Below are 7,856 nucleotides of genomic sequence, written 5' to 3'. Positions count from 1 at the left end.
GATTTGAGATAATGAAAACTAGGAAGACAAAATAGCAGATTTCAAACAACATAAATTTGGGGGTTCCTGATTTGAATACGATCAGTAAACCGGACCAAAGGGGTTAAGCTAAGATTCGGATACGATCACATAGCCCCTAGTGGCTTTGGCATTGCACCGATCAAGAGGGTACCGACAGCTATGTTCTCTTTGGTTCAAATACGACCTATGTTTGAACAGGAAGCCCCCAAATGACCTTGAGAGGTTTTTCACGACCCTGATTCGAATACGATCCAAGTCGGACCCAAAAGGGGTTAAGCTATGATTCGGAGTTTGGCTTTGAGCTGATCAAAAGGGCTATGATAGCTATGTTCTCTTTGGTTCGAATACGACCTATGTTTGAACAGGAAGCCCCCAAGTGATCATGAGGTTTACAGCTAGATTCGAATACGATCATAAGCTGGACCAAAAAGTTTAAACTAGATTCAGATATTATTAGCTCCTTAATAGTCATTTAAATAATGAAAATAGTAAAGATATATGACCTTTGAAGAGAAAACAGACAGATGTCCTGCTTTATTACTTATCATAATATATACAACGTTAAAGTATGTACATGACGAGAGCCGGTAGCTCAGGTGTAGTATGGCCGAAGCTGAGCAATGTTCCACGGCCGGCGGGTCTCCTCCTCTGACTTACGCGAGTCTTTGTGCTCTCGAACGTCAATGAGGTAATATGACCTGTTGTTTAAATTCTTGTCGACCACAAAAGGTCCTTCCCAAGGCGGGGATAGTTTGTGTGCATCCGACAGATCTTGAATGAGCCGGAACACCAGGTCACCTTCTTGAAAGGTCTTGGACTTAACCCAACCGCTGTGATAACATCGCAGGTCCTGTTGATAAATTGCTGATCGAGCCGCCGCCAAGTCTCTCTCCTCATCTAACAAGTCAAGTGCATCCTGGCGGGCTTGTTCATTATTAGCTTCAATGTAAGCCGCCATGCGAGGCGAGTCATGAGGATGTCACTGGGCAGCACCGCTTCCGCTCCATAAACCATGAAGAAAGGTGTATAACCTGTAGACCTGTTAGGAGTGGTGTTGATACTCCATAGCACCGAGGGTAATTCCTCTACCCAACAACCCGGCGTCCGTTGTAAGGGAACCATAAGCCGGGGCTTGAGACCTTTTAAGATTTCCTGATTTGCTCTCTCAGCCTGACCATTAGACTGAGGGTGAACTATGGAAGACACATCAAGCCGGATATGCTCACGTTGACAAAACTCCTCCATAGCACCTTGGGACAAATTAGTGCCATTGTCAGTGATAATGCTGTGTGGAAAACCAAAGCGAAAAATCACCTTTTTCATGAACTGAACCGCCGTGGCTGCATCACACTTACTCACTGGCTCTGCCTCAACCCATTTTGTGAACTTGTCAACTGCCACTAAAAGATGTGTCTTTTTATCCTTGGATCTTTTGAAAGGTCCGACCATGTCAAGCCCCCAAACTGCAAACGGCCAAGTGATTGGAATCATCCGCAACTCTTGAGCCGGCACATGCGCTCGTCGTGCAAATTTTTGACATCCATCACACCTACTGACCAGATCCTCTGCATCAGCGTGAGCCGTTAACCAGTAAAAACCATGACGAAAAGCTTTGGCCACAAGAGACTTTGACCCGGCGTGATGACCACAATCCCCTTCATGGATCTCACGAAGTATTTCTTGACCTTCTTCAGGAGAAACACAACGCTGAAACGCTCCAGTGACGCTGCGATGATACAACTCTCCGTCAGAAATCGTCATTGACTTGGACCGCCGGGTTATCTGTCGGGCCAGGGTCTCGTCCTCTGGCAACTCGCCACAGGTCATGTAAGCCAGGAACGGTACTATCCAATCTGGAATAACATGAATAGCCGCCACTAACTGTGCCTCCGGGTCAGGAATGGCCAAATCTTCCTCTGTAGGCAACTTAACAGACGGGTTATGTAAAACATCCAAAAAGGTGTTTGGTGGTACCGGCTTATGCTGAGATCCCAACTGGCTTAAGGCATCGGCCGCTTCGTTCTTTCTGCGGTCAATGTGTTCCACTTGATAACCCTTAAAATGCCCAGCAACAGCGTCGACCTCGCGGCGATAACCCACCATGAGAGGATCCTTGGAATCCCACTTGCCTGACACCTGTTGAGCCACCAAATCTGAATCGCCAAGGCACCGGACCCGGCTCAGACTCATCTCTTTAGACATTTGAAGACCATGGAGCAAGGCTTCATATTCTACTGCGTTGTTAGTACAAGGAAACATCAATCACAACACATAACAAAACTTGTCCCCTCGAGGAGAAGTTAAAACAACTCCGGCCCCCGAGCCTTACAATTGTCTGGACCCATCAAAATGAATCGTCCAATATGTGTTGTCGGGTTTCTCCTCTGGCATCTACAACTCTGACCAGTCGTTAACAAAGTCAACCAGCGCTTGAGACTTGATCGCAGTACATGGCATATACTTCAAACCATGAGACCTAAGTTCAATAGCCCACTTGGCGACTCGTCCTGTGGCTTCTCTATTTTGAATGATGTCTCCTAGAGGAGCAGAGCTAACCACAGTGATTGGGTGACCCTGAAAGTAATGTTTGAGCTTCCGGCTTGCCATGAACACCCCGCACACAAGCTTTTGCCAATGTGGATATCTTTGTTTAGATTCAATGAGCACCTCACTGATGTAGTAAACCGGTCGTTGGACCTGATGTTCCTTGCCAGCCTCCTTGCGCTCCACAAAAATGGCCACACTGACAACACGTGAGTTACATATAACAACAACGACTCTTTCTCAACCGGAGCAGCAAGAACCGGCGGCTTAGTGAGCTGTTTCTTTAGTTCCTCAAAAGCAGAGTTAGCAGTGTCACTCCAGACAAAATCATCCACCTTTTTCATCATTTGATACAGAGGCATCGCTTTCTCCCCTAACCGGCTTATGAAACGGCTCAAGGCAGCGACGCGACCCACTAAATGCTGAACGTCATTGATGCACACTGGTTTGGCTAGAGATGTAATTGCCTTAATTTTCTCTGGATTATCCTCAATACCTCTGTTACCAAAAAACCCAAAAGTTTTCCAGCCGGGACTCCTAAAACACATTTGGCTGGGTTAAGCATCATCTTGTAGACCCGGAGGTTCTCAAAGGTCTCCTTCAGATCAGTTATCAAGGTTTTCTTCTCTCTAGATTTCACCACTATGTAATCCACATAAGCATGAACGTTACACCCAATCTGACTGTGAAGACAATTCTGTACACATCGTTGATAAGTCGCCTGGGCACTTTTCAGTCCAAAAGGCATAGACACATAGCAGAAAGCTCCGAACGGAGTGATGAAAGCCGTCTTCTCCTGGTCCTTAACTACCATCTTGATCCGATGATAACCTGAATATGCATCCAAAAAACTCAAATGCTCGCAACCCGCTGTAGCATCAATGATCTGCTCAATACGAGGGAGAGTAAAAGGATCGGCCGGACAAGCCTTGTTCAAATCGGTGTAATCCACACACATACGCCAGGTGCCATTCTTCTTGAGTACAAGCACCGGGTTAGCCAACCACTCTCGGTGAAAAACTTCAACAATGAACCTGGCCGCCAAGAGCCGGGCCACCTCTTCTCCAATGGCCTTGCGCCTTTCCTCGTTAAATCGTCGAAGAAACTGCCTGACCGACTTGAACTTCGGATCAATATTAAGAGTGTGTGCTCAGCGAGTTCTCTCGGGACACCCGGCATGTCAGAAGGTTTCCATGCAAAGATGTCATGGTTCTCATGGATGAACTCGATGAGCGCGCTTTCCTATTTTGGATCCAAGTTGGCACTGCTTATGAACTATTTGGATGAGTCGCCAGGCACAAAATCAACCATCTTGGTGTCATCAGCTGACTTGAATTTCAACACCGGTTCATGCTCCGTAGTTGGCTTCTTCAAAGACGTCATGTCTGTCGGGTCAACATTATCTTTATAAAACTTTAACTCCTTTGTCGCACAAACAGACTCAGCATAAGCAGCATCACCTTCTTCGCATTCCAGGGCTATTTTCCGGCTTCCATGTACTGTGATGGTGCCTTTATAACCCGGCATCTTGAGCTGCAGATACATGTAACACGGCCGAGCCATGAACTTGGCATAAGCCGGCCGTGCAAACAGAGCATGATATGGGCTTTTGATCTTAACCACCTCAAAAGTTAACTTCTTAGCCCTGGAATCATATTCATCCCCAAAGGCTACTTCCAGTTCAATCTTACCAACTGGGTATGCCGACTTACCAGGCACAACACCATGAAAAACAGTGTTGGATTGTTTAAGACTCTTATCAGTCAACCCCATCCGACGAAACGTCTCATAATAGAAGATGTTGATGCTACTGCCTCCATCCATGAGCACCTTAGTGAACTTATATCCACCCACCTGAGGTGCCACCACCAAGGCCAAGTGAGGGTGATCTTCCCTACTCCACACAATAGGTTGTTCTGACCACCTCAAATAACGTGGAATCGCCGACTCAACAGCATTGACAGCCCTCTTATGAAGCTTTTGGTCCCTTTTGCATAAACTAGTGGTAAATACGTGGTACTGCCCACTATTCAACTGTTTTGGATTACTCTGATACCCGGATTGTTGCTGCTGTTGCTGCTGATTACTTTGGCCGGGTTGCTGATTATAGCCACCCTGGTTACCCGGATTGCCCTGACCGTGAAAACCGCCCCCGTCTGAATCGGTGCCCGGGCCATGAAAGCCGCCTCCGCATGAACTGCCGCCAGGTCCGTGGCTACCATCAAACATGTTGGAATTTTTAAATGCCTTCATGATCGTACAGTCCTTCCACAGATGGGTAGCTGGCTTCTCCCGGGTGCCGTGTCTTGGACAAGGTTCATTCAGTAGTTGTTCGAGGGTGGGACCTGACCCGCCTGACCGAGGAGGTGGCCTACCCTTGTGCCGTTGGTTGTTTCCCTATGTATTGGTGTTAGCCACAAACTCGTCAGCCTTACGTTTATTACCTCCTTGATTCGCCGGGTTATGCTGCTGACCCTTGCCATTGCCGTTCTTCTTTCCCTTCCTGTTTTTTCTTCATCAGACACGGGATCCTTGGTACTGTCAGAATCATCATATTTGACCAGGGCCGCCATCAACTGCCCCATGTCATTACAGTCACGCTTGAGCCGCCTCAGCTTCTGTTTTAGAGGTTCAAAACGACAATTTTTCTCCAACATTAAGACCGCAGAGCCGGCATCCATCTTATCAGATGAATGTATTATCTCCTTGACCCGGCGCACCCAATGGGTCGTGGACTCACCTTCCTCTTGCTTACAATTAGTCAGGTCCATGATTGACATAGGTTGTTTACATGTGTCCTTGAAGTTCTGAATGAACCGGGCCTTTAACTCCGCCATGAGCCGATGGAATTGGGTGGCAACCCTTTAAACCAAGTGCGAGCCGTTCCATCCAACATCATAGTGAAATACTTAGCCATTGCTGCATCGCTGACCTCCAACAGCTCCATCGCCATCTCATAACTTTCAATCCATGCCCCAGGTTGCAAGTTGGCCGTGTAATTAGGCACCTTATGAGGCCCCTTAAAGTCTTTTGGCAAGCGCTCATCACATATAGCCGGCACCAGGCAAGGGACACCTCCTGTTCTTGTGGCTACTCTTGCCTCAACAGAGGTTGCCGGATAAACCGGAAAAGCCTGATGAGCTGCCTGCTCAGCCTCTTGATGGATTCTCTCCCGATCCGCCAAGTTAAAGGCTCCACCCTGTGCCGGCTCATTCCCACACGGTTGGTTACGGCGTTGAGCGTTGCTCAACATAGCGGCTGAGTCCATATGCCTGCTATAGCTCGGGCTCCGGCTTGGGCGAGGGGTTGAATGGATTCTGTATCGACTGTAAGAGTATGCATCCTGCTGCGCCAGAGCCGTCTGAAGAAGTTCTCTCACCCTTCGTGTTTCAATTGCTGTCGGAGAGTCGCGAGGTGGTTCCATGGCCCGCGGTTGAACCGGCGCCCCAAGCCCTGGGTGTCGTGATCTGGTTTGCCTCCGGCGGGTTACTTGGACCAGCCCCGGGTGTGTGGAAAAGGTTCCTAGGATCGTACGTCAGTGGCAGACGTGACTGAGTTTTCTGGTGCCTTCTCCTCATGACCTCGTTTGACGCGTTCAGATCCATCGAGAGCCAGAAAGTCTCCGCTTGAAGCTGCTGAGCACGAGCATCCAAAGCCGCCCGCTCCGCGGCCATCCTGTCCTCTTCTACTGCTAAATTTTCCTTGGCCTGTGCCATCTCTTCGCGTAGCCGTGCCACCTCCGCGTCATGCTGACCTTATCCGCCGACTCCACTACAGCAGTCAACAGAGCCGTCAACTTATCCATGAGGTCCATTAGCATCTGAGCCGGGGGGCGCGCGGGGTCTCCTGACCCGGCTGCTGCCGACCCGGTGGTTATTGCTGCCGCAGCCGTAGAGTTCTTCCTGGGTTAAGTGCCAACCATGAAAACTCCGGCTTGATTCGGCGGCTCAGAGAGGTCCGGAATACTGTTGCCATTGGAACAGCCCCAAGCATGCCATCTTGTAGTTGATACAAAGAATCTGTCTCGCCTGAGGACGACTCACCATCGGAACAGATGGCCGTCTCACCACCATCCACTGATCCTTCAGAGAACTCACCTCCATGGATGCAACCCATGAAGGCATGCTTTACGGCAGGTTGGGCCCGGGTGAATCTCGCGCGCTGAGCCGTCTCGATGAGGTTGCTGCAGACGGCCATCCGGCCAATGAAGACATGGATTTCGCCAAAGGGGACCCGGTACCCATACTCAATTGAGCCGGCCTCAGGGCCCCAGCCTTCGTCATCGATGTAGAGCTTGCCGAGACGACTCTTGGTCATCCAGCCCACAACATATCCCTTGAGCCCTTCAAAGTTGCCCTTCAAGAACTCAAATCCATCGTGCGCTGGCCCCACGGTGGGCGCCAACTGTCGTGGAATTGTCACGGCAGATGTCCTAGCGAAAGGACTTAGTCGTAGGGCCATCGCAACTAGGAAGCTTATAAGGGTTAATCGGGGCAAAGGACACGAGAGGTTTATACTGGTTCGGCCCCTTATGGTGAAGGTAAGGCCTAGTCCAGTTGATGTTGTATTGCCAGGTTTCGATGACCAAGGAGCGAATCCGCTAGCTTGGCTATCGATCTCTTGTTTTTTTCCTAAGCCGCCGCCCGGTCATCCCCTTATATACATGGGTTGATACCTGGCGGCCTACAGAGTCCCGGTCGGCTCATAAAACGTGTCCGGCTCGGTGACTTCTTTTATATGCCTTTCTTTACAAGTCTTTCTTTACATACGACGGTTTACAATATTGGGCCTTAAGCCGCCTCTGGGCTTAGGCCTTCTACAAGTCTTAATAAACTATCACCTTGAATATTACTGGGCTTCTTTGTAACCCGCCATTGGGGTTGACCCGGCCCCTCCTGGGCGGGTCATACCTGGTAGCTATATTCCCAACACCTTGTGTGCTATCAAACGTCACAACGTAACTGGGCGATTATAAAGATGCTCTACAGGTGTCTCCGATGGTGTTTGTTGAGTTGGCATAGATCGAGATTAGGATTTGTCACTCCATGTATCGGAGAGGTATCTCAGGGCCCTCTCGGTAATGCACATCACTATAAGCCTTGCAAGCAATGTGACTAATGAGTTAGTTACAGGATGATGCATTACATAACGAGTAAAGAGACTTGTCGGTAATGAGATTGAACTAGGTATGTGGATACCGACGATCAAATCTCGGGCAAGTAACATACCGATGACAAAGGGAATGATGTATGTTGTTATGCGGTTTGACCAATAAAGTTCTTCATAGAATA

This window comes from Triticum aestivum, chromosome 5A, assembly GCF_018294505.1.
Source record: "Triticum aestivum cultivar Chinese Spring chromosome 5A, IWGSC CS RefSeq v2.1, whole genome shotgun sequence".
NCBI classification, from domain to species: domain Eukaryota; kingdom Viridiplantae; phylum Streptophyta; class Magnoliopsida; order Poales; family Poaceae; genus Triticum; species Triticum aestivum.
Note: the sequence above shows the minus strand (reverse complement) of the source record.